The sequence below is a fragment of the Rhinopithecus roxellana genome, chromosome 21 (genome assembly GCF_007565055.1).
Source record: "Rhinopithecus roxellana isolate Shanxi Qingling chromosome 21, ASM756505v1, whole genome shotgun sequence".
Taxonomy (NCBI): domain Eukaryota; kingdom Metazoa; phylum Chordata; class Mammalia; order Primates; family Cercopithecidae; genus Rhinopithecus; species Rhinopithecus roxellana.
The window spans coordinates 7,379,802-7,396,384 of record NC_044569.1 but is presented as its reverse complement, the minus strand read 5'-3'; the positions used below and the strand labels follow the sequence as shown (position 1 = coordinate 7,396,384).

Sequence of the window (16,583 nt, the reverse complement as noted above, 5' to 3'; positions counted from 1 at the left end):
TGTGCCAATACCCCTGGCTAATTAATTTTTTTTTTTCTTGGTAGAGACGGGGTCTTGCTATGTTGCCCAGATTGGTCTCAAACTCTTGGGCTCAAGTGATCCTCCCACCTCGTCCTCCAAAGTGCTGGGATTACAGGTGTGAGTCACCGTGCCCCACCTCCAAAATCTCTTGTAAAGTGGCTGTGACATTGCCGATTCCCACCAGCAGTCCATGAGGTCTCAGTTGCTGCAAATCCTCATCAATGCTTGAGGTGACCAGTCTTTTTAATTTTAGACATTCTCAGATGTGTGTAGTGGGATCTTATTGAGGCTTTAATTTGCATTTCCTAATGAATATTGATATTGAATATCTTTTCATGTGCTTGTTTGCCTTCTTATATATTTTTTAATGATCTCTATATGAAGATCTTTTGCCATTTTTAAAAACTAGGGTTGTTTTCTCTTACGAAGTTTTGAGAGTTCTTTAAATGTTCTGAATACCTTTAGTAGGTCTTTTATCAGAAAAGTAATTTGCAAATAATTTCTCCTAGTCTATGGCTTATCTTTTCATTCCCTTAGAAGTATCTTTTGAGAGCTCTTAATTTTGACAAAATCCAATTGACTATATTTCTAAGGCTTTTGTTGTTAAGAAATTGTTGTGTGGCCTTCAGATTACAGATTTTCCCTTAGTTCTTTTTCTGAAAGCTTTATAGTTTAACGTTGTACATTTAAGTTTATCATCTTTTTTGACTAATTCTTGTGTATGGTGTGAATTATGAATTACGACTCTGAAATTCATAATAGCGTCCAATTGTTTCAGCGTCATTTGTTGAAGACACCATTCTTTCTCCATTGACTTGACTTTGTAACTTTGTGGAAAATACGTTGACTTTGTAACTTTGTGGAAAATACATTGACTCTGTTCTGTTCTGTTTGTCTTTCTGTCTATCAGTTCACAAATGCAAGACTCTCTTGGTTATTGTAGCTTTGTAGTAAGTCTTGCTATCAGGTAATGTAAGTCTTCTCAATATATTCTTTTTCAAAGTTATTGTTGGAATTAGCTACTCTAGGTTGTTTACATTCCACATGAATTTTTGAGTCAGCCTGTTAATTTCTATGGAAATCCCCGCTGGAGTTTTGATTCAGATTATTTGGAATCTGTAGGTCAATGTAGAGATGACTGACACCTTATTGATACTGAGTCTTTTGATCTATGAAGATGATATATGTCCCCACTTATGTAGGTCTTCTTTAATTTTCTGTCAGCAATATTTTCAGTGTATAAGTATTTTACATTTTTCTCAGATTTATTTCAAAGTAACTTTTGTTTTCTGATTCTATTGTAAATGGGATTTCTTAAAAAGTTTAAATTTCTCGTTGTTAGTTAACATGTAGAATACAATTGATTTTATATATCTTATATTCAGCAACATTGCTAAGCTCCCCTATTTGTTCACATGACTTGTATTTTTTTGAGATTCCATGGGATTTTTTACATAGACGATCATGTTTTCTGTGAATAAAGAATGTTTCTCCTTTTCAATCTAGACACATCTTATTTCTTTGTCTTGCTTTATTGTACAGGGTAGAAATTCTAGTACGAAGTTGGATATGAGTGGTGAGAATAGGTATATTTGCCTTGTTCCTGATCTTATTGGAAAGCCATACAGTCTTTCACCATAAACTGACATTCTTATTACATTTACAAATTATGTTGGATATAGGTTTTTAAAATAAATACCCTTTATCAGGTTAAGAAAGTTTTCTTTTATTTCTAATTTATGAAAGTTTTATCAATAACACTTTGGATTTTTTTCAAATTCTTTTTCTAAATCTATAGACATAATTTTTTTTCTGTGAATTATAACAGTATTTTATTATATTATAATGAATTATATTGACTGATTTTTAATGATAAAATAGGCTTGCATTCTTGAAATAAACCATACTTGGTCATGATGTATTTATGTATTTTTGGACTTGATTTGCTGAAATTTTTTTATTATTTTAAATCTATGCTCATCTGAAATATTGGTCTGTATTTTGTTTATAAGGTCTTTGTCTAGTTTTGCTGTCAAATTAATGCTGGCCTCAATGAGTTAGGAAGTATCCCTCCCTCTTTAGGTTTATTGCAAAATTTGTGTACAGTTGATATTTTTTCTTCCTTAAATATTTGGTAGCCTTTGGCGGGATGCAGTGGCTCAGGCCTGTAATCCCAGCACTTTGGGAGGCTGAGGCAGGAGGATCACAAGGTCAGGAGATCGAGACCATCCTGGCTAACACGGTGAAACCTTGTCTCTACTAAAAATACAAAAAATTAGGCGGGTGAGGTGGCGGCGCCTGTAGTCCCAGTTGCTTCGGAGGCTGAGGCAGGAGAATGGCATGAACCCGGGAGGTGGAGCTTGCAGTGAGCTGAGATCCGGCCACTGCACTCCAGCCTGGGTCACAGAGCGAGACTACGTCTCAGAAGAAAAAAAAAAAAAAATTGGTAGCCTTTGTGTGTGTGAAGGGTTTGAACTATAATACCTGCTTTCAAATAGATATAGGACTATACAAGGTTACTTTTTCTTTAGTGAATTTTGGTAGTTCTCATTTCTTAACAGATTTGGCCATTTCATACAAGTTATCACATTCATTATTATATATTGTTTGGAGCCAAAACTGATTCTAACTGATACAAAATTTGATTTCTGGCATTGTAAATGGCTCGTCACTACTTTTAGCACCAAGTTGATTACGAGATATGAACAGTACACTGGGCATGATAAGGAATGGAGGAGTCAGCCCTACAATAGCATTTTAAAATAAAAGACAACTCAAGGAAACTTGATCTAGTTATTCAAGTAGTGCATAACTAGTTAGGCCTAAGTGAGAGCCAGTTTGAGAAGACTGGTTTTATTTGTTGTTGCTGCTTTGTCACTTTGCCTCTAAGCTGTTTCTAGGTATCTCAGAAACTCCACCTCCTGGACTGTGTGTGATATGTCTTATACAGTGGGTAACCAGTTAACCTAGAGGCAGAAGTTCCTCATGTTTGTAGGTTTGAGGTCTGTATCATAACATTGTAGGCAGATGACCTTTTATCACAGCACAGACATTCTGTGAAAATAGGACATGGTTATTTTAAAAACGGTATTCCTCCAGAAAGGGAGAGGCAAAGCTTTCCCCAGTATCCCCTTTTGCAAGCCTGGGTGGTCCGCTCAAGCTGATGGGCTCACCTGACAGTTCCCGGTTCATACAGAGTCAGGTGGCGGTTGGATGAGAGGGTCTGCCCCTCATGCTCAAGGCTTCATTCTAAAGGGTCCTCTACATTTGGAAAGTTCCTGTAACAGTATTTAATGTCACTGAAATTACTGTTAGTTACAGCTGGAAAATTCTGGGGAAAAATATACCATGAGACAGTGAGCACCTACACTAGCTGGGTTGGAGCCCTTTCTAAAGATTCTTTTTTTTTTTTTTTTTGAGACGGAGTCTTGCTCTGTCACCCAGGCTGGAGTGCAGTGGCCGGATCTCAGCTCACTGCAAGCTCTGCCTCCCGGGTTTACGCCATTCTCCTGCCTCAGCCTCCTGAGTAGCTGGGACTACAGGAGCCCGCCACCTCGCCCGGCTAGTTTTTTTTTGTATTTTTTAGTAGAGACGGGGTTTCACTGGGTTAGCCAGGATGGTCTCGATCTGCTGACCTTGTGATCCGCCCGTCTTGGCCTCCCAAAGTGCTGGGATTACAGGCTTGAGCCACCGCGCCCGGCTAAAGATTCTTGAAACACTCGTTGAAGAACTGACTCTATGTGATTAATTGCAGGTGAACCAATATGTCATCATTTATTTTAACATAGAAAATAGTATTAATGAGTCTGAAGCCCCTGACGCAGCTGGGGCCAGAGTGTGCCCTGCTTCTGGCAAGACAGCGTGGTTTCATGGGCACAGGGTGGCTGGCACCCCTCCTCAGGTGCCGTGGTTCTGTAGTCACAGTGTGGTTCTGAAGTCAGCAATGTGGGAGGGATCTCTTACCAGTCTACACGATCTTCCTGATAGCATCACCTCCCCCTCCTTAGGGAGCATCTACATTTTGGCCAAACATTAGGAGCTTAATATTTAATGTTAAAAGAGAAACTGTTTAGAAAGTCTAGGAACCTCTCATGTGCCTCGTGGCAATTATAAGTTCCCTGGGCCCCCCTTAAACAAAGAGCTTTGTTCTTTTAAAGCAATTACCAGAAGTAAAAAAGCAATAATGCCAGTAAAACTTTTAAAGGCACATGTGCAGGGAGCCTATTGGAGTTCAGGCTGTCTATGGGTAGCTGGTGATCTAGCTGTGACACAGGAAGATGCTGTCTTCTGGAGGGTGAAATCTCAGTGTCCCTATAGCCATTGCTCCTGCAAACCCCATCTGTGGTTGGTGGAGACATTAGCATTTAGTTGACACTTTTACCTTGGTTGGATGGAAGGTATTGCATTTCCATGGAGCATCATTGCATCTTGATGTATTGACTACTAGGTTGCCAGCATCTTCAGTAGCAAGCTATGGTTAGGTTAGTCAGGTGATTCGCTCAGCAAAAATGGTGAGGTGGCCAGGTACCTTGGCTCACACCTGTAATCCCAGCACTTTGGGAGGCCAAGGTAAGAGAATGACTTGAGGCTAGGAGCTCAAGACCAGCCTGGGCAACATAGGGAGATCCCATTTCTGCAAAAAATCGAAAAAGTAGCCAGGTATGATGGTGCACACGTGTTGTCCCAGCTACTCAGGAGGCTAAGGTGCCAGAATCCTTTCAGCCCAGGAGTTTGAGTTTGAGTGAGTTTATGACTGCACTACTGCACTCCAGCCTGGGCAGCAGAGTGAGATCTGTCTAAAAAAGAAAAAGAAAAAAAACATGGTGAAGCATTATGAAAGAGTTTTGCTTGTGAGTTGCCTTTTGGTGGTTGGAAGGAAGCTCGTGTCCTGGCTTCCATACTTGCAGCATTTGCCCCATGCTGCTTTCTCAGCCCCACCTGCGCCCATCCCTCCAATGGGCCCTGCCCATCTGAAGCTCTGTCCAGTACTGCAGCCCACGGTGCCACCCTTCCCACCTTTGGTGCGTGTCCTTCGGCCTGGAGTGATTTCTCAGTGTGGCTGCCACCTTCGCTGTGTGCGAGCTCCTTGTCTCCAGAGCCTACCTGCAACTTGGACCTTCTCTTCCTGGAGAAACCCCTCCCTAGGATCTGGTTTTCTCCGGCAGGCACTGTCCTCACTGAAGAAAGCTTGCCCTCCCTCCTTTCCATGCTTCATGCTAACTTCAAATCCTTGTCTTCAAACATCTTTTTTTCTCCCCATTTTCCTCACTCACACCAGTCCCAATGTTTTCGATGTCAAATGGGCTGCATTTGTAGTCTTGGTCAAGAATTCCTGTTGAATAAGAGTGGGATGTCTCTCTTTCTGTATTTTTATTGATATGATCAGATTTACGTATGTGTACGTGGGAGCTGTTTTAAGAACTTAAAATGATGCAAGACCTCTGTAAACTTATTTTCATTCATCTGAGTACATGATTTCCTTACCTTAGTTAAAAATGACAGAAGGCCCTAGTTATATTTCTATACTTTGTTTTCAGACAACTTTACATTTAAAGATCTTTTCATGTTAGTACATGTAGAGTATCCTAATTCTTTTCGACCTTTGCATGTAATGCTATGCTATGAATTCACTGTTGTATAGAAACATTTATTGGGACTAAAGAGTACATTCCTGTAAAATATTTTAATCATTTAAAAACACTTCTGTGTTTCTGTGCTTTCTGTAGAAAGTAAAAATGTTATAAGAATTCTACCATTTGAAGGGTATTAGTCACATGAAGATAAGGAGTAACTTCGTTTTGTAAAATAATCAGTTCTAGTTTCCTGTGTTCAAATATATGTATGTACTTAGTTTGATGCATATATATGTAATTAGTATGTATCTCATAGATTTATGACTTGGGGGTATAGTGTAGATGTGTTACATGGATATGTTGTGTAGTGTTGAAGTCTGGGAGTTTAGTGCACCTGTTGCTTGAATAGTGAACGTTGTACCCCATAGGTAATTTTTCAACCCTCACCCCCATCTCACCAGTGTCTGTTATTGCACTCTATAATTCCCTGTATACAATGGAACAAAAACTCTGTAACAAGTGCTATGTCTGGCATTGGGGACACACAGAGATGAATAAGGCTGTACCCTGAGGAGCATCAGACAACCTAGACCACTGGTAATACAAGGCAAGGGAAGAAGTAGTATTGTCTTCTAAAGTAGGAACAGCTGGTTTTGACTTGGGAGCAGGCCTAAGGGGACAGGCCTGGGTCTGGGGAACAGGCTGTGGAAAGGGTATTCCTGGGAGTTGGGAAATCAGCCTCAGATCTGCAAGCAGCAGCTTCTCTTCATCCTTAGGCAGTGGGTGTCTTCAAATGAGAGGACCCGGGAGCAGCAGGTTCTTGTACCATTGAAGGCTGTGACAAAGGTTAATAAACACCCTCTGCCCCCAATCCCACCTCAAGATAACAGCCACGTATGTGTTCTTCAGCACCTTCCTTCTGACTCAGAGATCATTGAAAATTTTTTTTACAAGAATGTAATATATAATGTGTATATGTATATTTGGTGTGTGTGTTTATCTTTGTACATACTGCTGCTCTTGTTTTCACTGGGCCAATTTATAAGAATGAGCTGAAGGTTTTATATATACATACACATGTAATTTTTTTGCTGCAGATCATATTCCAGCCAATAGCTTAAGAGCACAAATTGTAGTCTCCTGACAGTAACTGTGCACGCTGTATGGTTTTTAACATCGTTTTAATCAGTAACTATTCATTTTCTTATTCTGCTTTGTCTCATTTCACATTATCTTATGTATCCTTGTTTACATAGGTTCCTAACCTCCATATTTACCACTTTTTAATAACTTTCTATCCTTTCTTTGATAGAATGTGTCAGTACAGACTGACAACTCCTCAGCTGTTGGGTTTAACGGGTGAGGAGGGGAAGGGCCTTCGGGAAAGAAGCCTCACTTATTGATTTCTCTCTTCACACCTGTGCACAGGTGCAATGGTTGGATTTACTGAGATGATAGAGGTAAAAACCCACCGTGGTACTGTTTAACACAAAGTACTTAAGCATACTCTAGGTTCTTTGAGCGGGAGATCATGAAACGTTTGGGGTATATTTTACTAATAGAAAAAAGTACAAGTCTTCCAATATGTAAACACGATTGAATTTACTATAAATTAGAGAAAAGATTAATGAATTCTTATTTCTTATTTTCCAGTTATCCCAACTACAGCACTTTGAGGCTGTTTGCTGTTCTGACATCTTCCATAGCGTTTTGTTGTCTTGAAATTTTATAAGAATTTAGAAGACTAATTACTTAGCTACTAAGGGCTTCAAAGAGCTTCATTCAAAGTGAATATCTGGCTTACAATATGGAGTCACTCCACTGCTTTTTCCTTATATTGTCAGATCACTTGGTCAGTTTGAAAAAGGTGCATACAGTGATACCAGAAAAAAGTTATTTTCTTGGTAGCTTTTGTTAGCTTCTTAGAACATCTGTTATCAAGCTGAGTTCATCATTCCTGGAGAGCAACTAAAGCCCTAACCAAATGTGACTTCACTGCCCATATCATGGAAGATGATGGAGCTGGATTGGAATGTTGCGTGTTTGTCTTTGGTTTCTGAGGTCTATTTTCCAAAACAACATGGTGAAAATGGAGTTGTACACTTTACTTTTCCAGAAAGCACTGGGTATGTATGATACCCCATTGGCTTAAGAACCTCATGTTTCAGGAGGCAGCTCAGTCATCTCCCTGTAATAACAACCAATTCCACAAACCAGTTGTTTGATATGTGGGGCTTGCAGGCCTCCTGGTTTGGGGATGGAAACAAGAAAACCAAATTGGAGTTGGCCTGAAACACAGCTACCACTGAACACTCAGCTCTCTCTGACATGGGCCTGGCTTTGGAGACTGGGTTCTAGCCTAGAGAGGACACGAGTCAAGTCCCTGATGCTACGCGACGGAAGGACACGAGGGCCTGGTCATGCCAGGTCCGTGGGACTCTGAAAATGAAGGGCAACATCATGGAAAATATTGTGACTTAAGAGAGCGTCTAAGAGGCAAAAAAGTGATTTTTTTCAAAGCAATGTAGATGAGATGTTACTTAGGAAGGTGTTAAGTTGAGGTAACACATGGCCCCTTTGGAAAATCATAGGAATACCAATACAAAATGGGAAGGGACTGAAGCATTTGCTTCCTGGTGAGGTAACATTAACTTTGGAATTAGGCACATCTGGCTGCACTAACAGTGGTTTTCCAACTCACCGGCAGTGTTTATTACAATGCAGATTCCTAGGATCTTGCCCAGATCTCGTGAATCATGATCTCCGGAGGAGGTTCCTAGGTATCCTCATCTTGAGTGAGCTCTCCAGCTGATTTTAAAACACAGCTAAAGCTTTTAAGAGCTTACTATGTGCCAGACACTGTTTTGAGTGCTTGCTGTGCATTATCTCACTTAGAATGTAAAATGATGGTACGAGCTCAGTATTATCATCTGTGTTTCACAGCCAAGGAAGCCAAGGCTTGGAGTAGCCATTGGACTTGCCCACAGTCACACAATGGATGATGGAGCGGGGATGTGAACACATGCAATGTGTCTTTAGAGTCCACACTCCCAAGCACCAGGGTGCCTGCTCAGCTTTTTATGCTCTTTGTACTCTGGGAATCGCTCAACAAACCAACTTCTCTGGCTGTCGATTTCCTCGTTGGTAAAATGGATACAAACAAATTTGAAAGTGTAAAGCCTGTAATAGTAAATCTTGATAATGAAGAGAAGTCCAGCAGCTCTACTTGCTTAGGCTATGAAGAACATCTATGTGATGCAATGTTCTATATTTGTTGCTTGCATTTATGGACAAACTTCAAACATGGTAATGGCAGTAATAATGAAGAATTAAAAAAAAAATTGTTTAGCATGCTTTCTTAGAGGTCCCCTGTGCTGAGCAATTTCACTGTGGCTAGATCTGGATCCCTTCTAATCTTTGAAAATTTCCATTCTCTTTATTTGATTTTTCTACGTTTAAAAACTTTTAGCCTGACAAAGAAAAGATGCCCTCTTCTTGGGGTCAAATATTTAAAGGCCAATCAGTTTAAACACAAGTATCTGTATCAGCAATAGTAAATACACCATCCCTTTGTCTACAGTGAAGAACTTTTGATCAGTGACCTGCTCACTTTTGGAAAGTACATGAAGGCCTCCAGACCTCTCTTTGTTGCGCTGGCAAAGATAACTTGCCAGGAATCTTTTCAGAGGATAAAGATAATCACTTGTTTTTGAAATTAAAATCTTTTTTTTTTAAGGTGACAAATCTATCTTTTCGAATTTAAGAGCAGGAACTTAATTCAACAATACACTTACAAATTTATTGCCTGTTGCTGAGGCTAAATTTGACAAGGTGACCTTTTATTAGTCATTTGGTCAAAAAAAAAAAAAAAAAAAAATTGGAATCTCTGTCAAGACTTTGCTCTTTCCAGCATCACAGGGTGACTCATGTGAGGTTGAAAGCGAGTAGCTTTGGGCAGGACTGCCCTGCGGCACAGCTGTGACCTCTAGTTTTGATGAGTTACAAAAATAGCTGTAGCTTACTTCCACTTGTTTATTCTCATGAGGCATTTAAACAATGTGAACTGATGAACCACAAACTAATGTTTGTTAGGGGTTTTAGTACCTTTCCTAGAAAAACGTTTCTAGCATGACCTGTAAGTAGGCAGAGTAAGCTGCCCTCTCGTCTATCTCTAGGAGTAAGTTTTCTCTTCTAGAAGATAATGAGTGACATTGCTGAAGTCAGGCTGGTTGAGGACCAGGCACGGGAGGAGAGGGAATCTACTCGACTAATAAGAACACACTATCCCTCCTGAATAATCCAGCCTGTGGCAAAAGTTTGCATAAAAAGGGTGAAATCATTGACTGATATTTAGTCAGTGAATATTTGTCAAGTGCCTGCTATATGCCAGGTCCTGGCCACACACTGTGATTTGTGCAGAAAACGATGAAACCGGAAGTGGTTCCTAAGCCCCTGGATGTGGAGCCTAGGAACACGCAGTCACATACACAGCAAGTGCGGAAGCCTAGCAGTGGCCAGCGCTGCCAGGATAGGCCGAGCAGGGAAGCGCGGTGAGGGGCTGAGCTAGACGGGACACGCAGGAAAGCCTTTCTGGAGGGGTCATGTTTCAGCTAAGATCTGAAGGAGAAATAGGGTTAAACTTGCCAAAGGATGAAGAGTACCTTCTGAGTAGAGGGAAAATGTCTTTAGAGCCTGGTGGAAGTGGTTGAGGTGGGGAGAGGAATGGTGTGTCTGATGAGCTGAAAGCACTGGGTGTCGCTGGTGCTTGGATATCCTGGGGTGAGGGGAATAGGGTACAGATGGAGCGAATGACTTAGGCAGGAGAAGACCAGCCTGTGGACTCTGAGCTGGGGTAAGCTGCGGAAGGATTTTAGGCAAAGGGTGATAAAATCAGATTTGCATTTTGTAAAGAACTTTCTGTCCACCATGTGGAGAACAAACACAGATAGACAGGCCAGATGTATGGAGACAAGTCAAGAAGTTGAGGCATGGGCAGGCACGGTTTCTAGGATGAGGGTGGTGGTGAGGATGGAGACAGAGACACGTAGGAAGGAAAATCTCCCTTGATTGGGAGAGGGACCATTTAAACATGGTGAGAGAGAGAGAAAGACTGGATTGACTGCCAGCATTGAAGCATCTCCAAATGGTGAAGGGTGGTTTTACTCACTCAGAGAGGAACCTCTGGAAGCAGACTAAGGTTGTTATTGTTGGAAATGTTATGAATTTAGACGCATATAGTGTTGAAGCATGTCTTTCTGATATCCCAATAGAGACAGCTAGAGACATCCATCTAGCTATATAGCTCTGGATCTCAGAAGAGCAATCAAGACTGTACAGAAGAATTTGGGAGTCTCTGTATGGCCGTGGGTATTGATAGAGTGTGAAAGGAATGAACTATAAATGAACTTTGAGAAATTACAACATTTAATGACTGAGTGGAGGAGGATGAGCCAGCAAGGAAGATTGAGTGGGACATGCAGGAGGAAAACCAAGAGAATACAGTTTCCTGGAAACCAAAGGAAGGTGGTATTTCAAAGAGAGAGAATAATAGTCGGTGGTGCCAAAAGCTACAGACGGTCCAGTAAGATGAGGAGGGACCAGATTCCACTGGATTTAGCAACACGGAGATTCTCAGTAACTTCAGGAAGATTAACTTCAGAAATTAATGTGAAATCCAAGGGCAGGGGCGTGTTTTACCCAATGCAGAATATAACAATATTTTTAGGGCACTAATCATAAAGTTAAAGCACAGATACATACTGACCTCTGGCTGACTGATTTCAGAGATATGCCATATGGATATTTCTGGAAAGATTTGTAGCTTTCTGGACAAGCAGTGGGGTGGGGAAGAAATGCAGCAAGTTTATGTGTGGGGGGAAAGAAAAGTAGTCAGAAGCCCTGAGGGTTAGTATTTGCAGCCACAACTCAAAAGCAGACCAGGTGATCAGAGGAGCAGCTCTTGCATCTCTAAAGCTGCGGGACTAGGATATAGTTGCCAGAATCTATGAAAGTGTAAGTGCTGTGGGTCTTGCCTCGTGAAGGCAGAAAGGTGCAATGAGAGTCTTGTCCATTCTATTGCCAGCCGTATTAGTCTGTTTGCATGCTGCTAATAAAGATGTACCCAAGATTGGGTAATTTATAAAGAAAAGAGGTTTAATGGACTCACAGTTCCACATAACTAGGGAGGCCTCACAGTCATGGCAGAAGGGAAGGTGAAAAGCAAAGGCACGCCTTATATGGCAGCAGGCAAGAGAGCTTGTGCAGGGGACACAATGTATAAAGCCATCAGATCTTGTGAGACTTATTCACTACCACAAGAATCAACCCCATGATTCAATTATCTCCCCCGGGTCCTGCCCTTGACTCCTGGGGATCACTACAATTCAAGGTGACATTTGGGTGGGGACACAGCCAAACCATGTCACCGGCTCTGCATTATATTGGGGGTAACTCTGCTTGTTTTGTTGTTGTTGTTGTTGTTGTTGTTTTCAGTTGGGAATGATACCGTTCTAGGTTTCTTTTGCTGAGGTCATTTGCAGTTTTGAAATTGTAATAATTACGTTCATCAAGGTGAACATCTAATTTTGCATGCTCAATTAAGCTAATCTGGCATTTGCTGTCCTGTCTTCATCATTGGATGAGCTAATTCTTTGTACTTTTTTTTTTAAAATCACAGTATTTTGTCTCCCCACTTGCCTTTTAATCCTCTGTGCATGTGGCAGTGAGCTGTGGCACTCCCTCAAAGGATGAAGTTATGTTTGCTCCCCTGAGGCCTTCTCTGTGTAATCGTGGTCTCTGTATAACACCAAGGCCGCAATTTTCAGGAATAAACACAGATGGGAATGGATGATTCCTTGGTTTCATAAAACCTCTAAGCAACATTAGATAATGCTCATTGATAGAAGTAAAACTCAATTATTCTCTGTGCCAGTAGTTTTTATGTCTCGTAAGAGATTCTACTGGAGGGATCACTGGGTATTTCAAAGATGTTTGGAAACAACACGTTGATGGAATTGTCTTCAATGGAAAGTCATAAATGTTTGCTGATGATTTTTGGTGGGTCTGTCAAAATCAATTAACCCTACCATTGTTTCATTTTGTGCTCACTTGAAAAAAAAGTATTGAAGAGGACGAATTTTGCAGCAGTGGGGAAAATACTGCTAAATACTGAAAACTCTTTGAATTCTAGAAGAATAGAAACTTGAGAATTGTTCCTCAATGGGAGAAATATTTAGAAAAGCAATTTTCATCACTTTGTATTTTTCCGTGCAAGTAGAGTAATTAAAAACATAGTGATTTAAGCTGACTCAAAGTATGATGAAAGAAACATTACATGTTTTTAAATGTTTAAAATCATTTTTAAACATTTTAAATCATATTGGTATTTAAAAATCATATTGAAATCTGAGGATGCTATGGAAGCTGTTAAAAGTTTATTCACTGGAATATGTACAACATATATTTTGCACAGGAAAAAAACGTTTTTTGATATAATGACATTTATGATGTAAAATATAATAGGACACAACTTCAACTTGAATGTTTGAGAGGAATTAAATGAGATCATGGCTGTAAAGTTCTCAGCACAGTGCCTGGTGCACTATGTATGCAGATGGCAGCTGGTGTTACAAGCCTCTCTCTTCTCTACAGCATTCTTCACTAGAGCAATGCTGGTGACATGTGTGTACATCATGGGAACATTTGGGAATCTTATGTACGCCCAGTGTCTCTTCTCAAGACAAGCTGCATACACACAAAGGCCAGGTGCTTTGCCTCAAACTGACTGGCCCAGTTTGGGGCATTAACCAACAGTGGCCGAATATGAGATGTAATTTCTTTACAAGGTGCTTCAGCTGTTCTGTGGTGAGGTTGCCTATTGAGTAGTTATCAGTTGACACATCTGACATTTTTTCAATGTCATAAAACATTCTCGGTAACCTCAGGAAGATTGACTTCAGAAATTAATGTGCAATCCAATGGCAGGAACATATTTCATCCATTTTTTTCAACGTTTTACACTGAAAAAAATGTCAGATGTGTCAACTGGTAAAAACAAAAGGGATGTGTCATAAGATCAATCAGTAAAAACAAAGGGGTTGTATCATAAGAGGGAGAAGGGAAAGACTTGGATGGAGAAGAGGGCAGAGAGAGAAGCTGCACCATGGGAACAATGGCACCAGTGGAGGCGGTCGTGGGCATCTGCTGATGAAGGGTGCTCATGGTCCAGTAAGATGGGGAGAGACCATGGACTGTGTGGGGCTCAGATGGTACGGAGCCTACTTCATTTCTCCACTAGGCCTGGCTGTGTAGTTTCAGAGATGTCCTCTGAGTTTTCTTTCTTCATTATCTTTAACACCTCAGGCTGTGCTTCTCAAAATTTCCGATGAAAGTACCCCACAGTCTGATAGTTGAGATGGGGAGCCTTGGAGATCTGGAGATCCAGGCTGGAGCTGCAGGCAGATTCCCTTCACTTCTCTACTTCTCTATGAGACTCCTTTCACTTTTTCTTAGACTCTCAAAAATGTACCTGATTTTCATACTTCAGTCTATAATAGATTTATTTGAATGGGGGGAAGACTGCCATCCAGAAAACAGATCCAGTAAGAAAATGTGCTGCTATTTGAGTACCACATTTGGAGAATTGATTTGAGCAACCTGGCACATCTCTGTTCTTAACAAACTAAATGGCCAGAGAACAAGATGACCTCACTTTTTCCCGGAAAGTGGAGAGGGTCATTTGCAGTCTCTTGTAAAGATGAACGGGGGTCTGTAAGCCAAGCTACAGGGTCCCCTCATGCAGCTGGTCTGGGATCCAAATGAGTATTTATCATTTTCTTTCTTTACTGCCCATTCAAGATTCTTCACCACTAACTAACATTTCAGTGGGTCTGGGTGGTTTGACCGATGGGATAATCCAGGCCTTTAGCCCTGAGGGGTGTGAACTCTTAGTTGCCTTGCTTTTATAGGTGTGTGATTGAAGACATTGCTATTTACGGCTGCCACAGAGCATGGAGGCACCTTGTGGGACTGTAGGCAACGATGCAGCTGTGGAGAGATGCCTAAATTACACTTGGCTTGACAGCCCACTGTGGACAGTGGTGGTTCAGAGTCCTTGATATTTTGCTCTTTTCATGTAATGTTTCTTAGATGCATTTCCAAATAGCAGTAGAATTCACACATGAAGCAGTTCATTTTTAGCTTCTCTGCTTCTCTACAGTGTTTTAAGTACACTGATATGTTATTTCTTTAGTCAGTATTCAACTACAAGATACTTATCTCTGTATTGTTTTTTGACTCCCAGCTTTTGAGATATCCAGCTTACTTGGGCAATACTTCTCCATGATCTTTCTAGTTGGATATTTGAAAATACAGTGGAAATAATTACATCTTAGACACAAAAATCTACTTGATGGTATATCAGTTTATAAAAGAGGGGATGTAGACTTAAAAATTTCAAAATCAGAACTTTTGGTAATCATCTAAAGTTATTTCATAGATTAAAAAATAATTCCAAGGATTTAATGATATGCTTTACCATAATCATAACAAGTTGTGCAAACATATTCATAGAAATCATTAATATATGTTAAGTACCATGCTAAGTATTTTACTGGTATAACCTCATATAATAATCTCCTGTGGTTATCCACAATTTATGGATAAGAAAATATATCCAGTCAGTAGTGGAGCTGGGACTCGAAGCTGAGACTGTGGAGACAGCAAAACCCATCCCACGAGGCCAGTGAGAAGAGATCAGGTCAGTTTCAAAGTGAAGGCATTAAAATATGTGTAAGAACACCCTTGGGCCTAAGATGGGCCCCAACCCTCTGAACCCACCAAAATGTCAAACATTGAATCCCTTTAAAAACTGTCCTTGGCTAAGTCTAAGAACAGGAGCTGGATTTCACCACATAGGCCATATGTTTGCAGCCCTCCAATTCTTATGGAGGCATTTTGAAAGCACTTTCACTCCAAAACAAGTTAAAAAGATTGCTCTAATCAGCAACTCAACAATTTAAACTACATGTTGGCTTAATTAAAACATTTAGATCACAGTTGGATATTATTTCTGTATTGAAATATTTTCCACAAGGATATCATTTTTTGTGAGGTAGATTAGTAAACAGATGAAGGTAAAATATCTGAGACATGGGCTCATTCATTGGATAGAATTTATTGTATTCCCTTTGGAGTTGTTGTGGGATAATGACAGGAATGGAAACATGCATTCATATAACAATCATGTACTCATTTATCAAGAACATGTTCAGCTGGTGCTATGTGGCAGGCATCCTGTTAGTTGCTATGTCTACAGATAGTGCAAAGTACTATTTTCTTAGTACAGTGCAGATTGTTTTAAAGTGTCGCTAAGGAGGTATTTCCATAGTTCATCTGTAGAAGCAGTCTTTTTAGAAGTTTCCTATTCTATGCTTTTGTTCTTTAATAGTTATAACAATGATATAAAAGGGCTAGGGATGTCATCTTACAGTTATAGAGTGTTAGATTTGGAATTACGTCAAGGACACCTTCTTCATTCCACAGATATGGAACTGACGCCAGGAAGCACAGTAACCTGGAAAAGTTTGCAGAACAATTTAGAGGTGCAGGCAGGAGTGAATCCAAGCCTCCTTATTTCTCTCTTGTCTTTATTTTACTATGCTACTGAAAATGAAGGCATAAATGTTTATCCTCAAGGTGAGAAATCCATTTTAACCCATTCTAGATATATAATAAGTTATGAATATCTCCTGCAAAGCTCATAACTCTCCAAATAATCTCAACAGATTCAACATGCAATGCCAAGAAATTCTTAATTATAAACTAAATATTTCATTAAGACATTAAATCCACTTGATCATGATGGATAAGCTTTTTGATGTGCTGCTGGATTCGGTTTGGTGGTATTTTATTGAGGATTTTTGCATCAATGTTCATCAGGGATATTGGTCTAAAATTCTCTTTTATTGTTGTGTCTCTGCCATCCCTGGG

General features: G+C 40.3%; 1 long non-coding RNA gene across 1 annotated transcript in view; it reads right to left on the bottom strand.

Moving 5' to 3' along the window:
- Positions 1-2,853: 2,853 nt before the first annotated feature.
- The window catches only part of LOC104670250, a 19,217-nt gene continuing 5,487 nt past the window's right edge, over positions 2,854-16,583 (bottom strand). The window contains exons 2-3 of the long non-coding RNA XR_749116.1: positions 3,195-3,299; positions 2,854-3,075 (exon numbers count right to left, since the gene is read on the bottom strand). This is a non-coding gene — a long non-coding RNA (uncharacterized LOC104670250). The remainder of the gene's footprint in view (positions 3,076-3,194; positions 3,300-16,583) is intronic.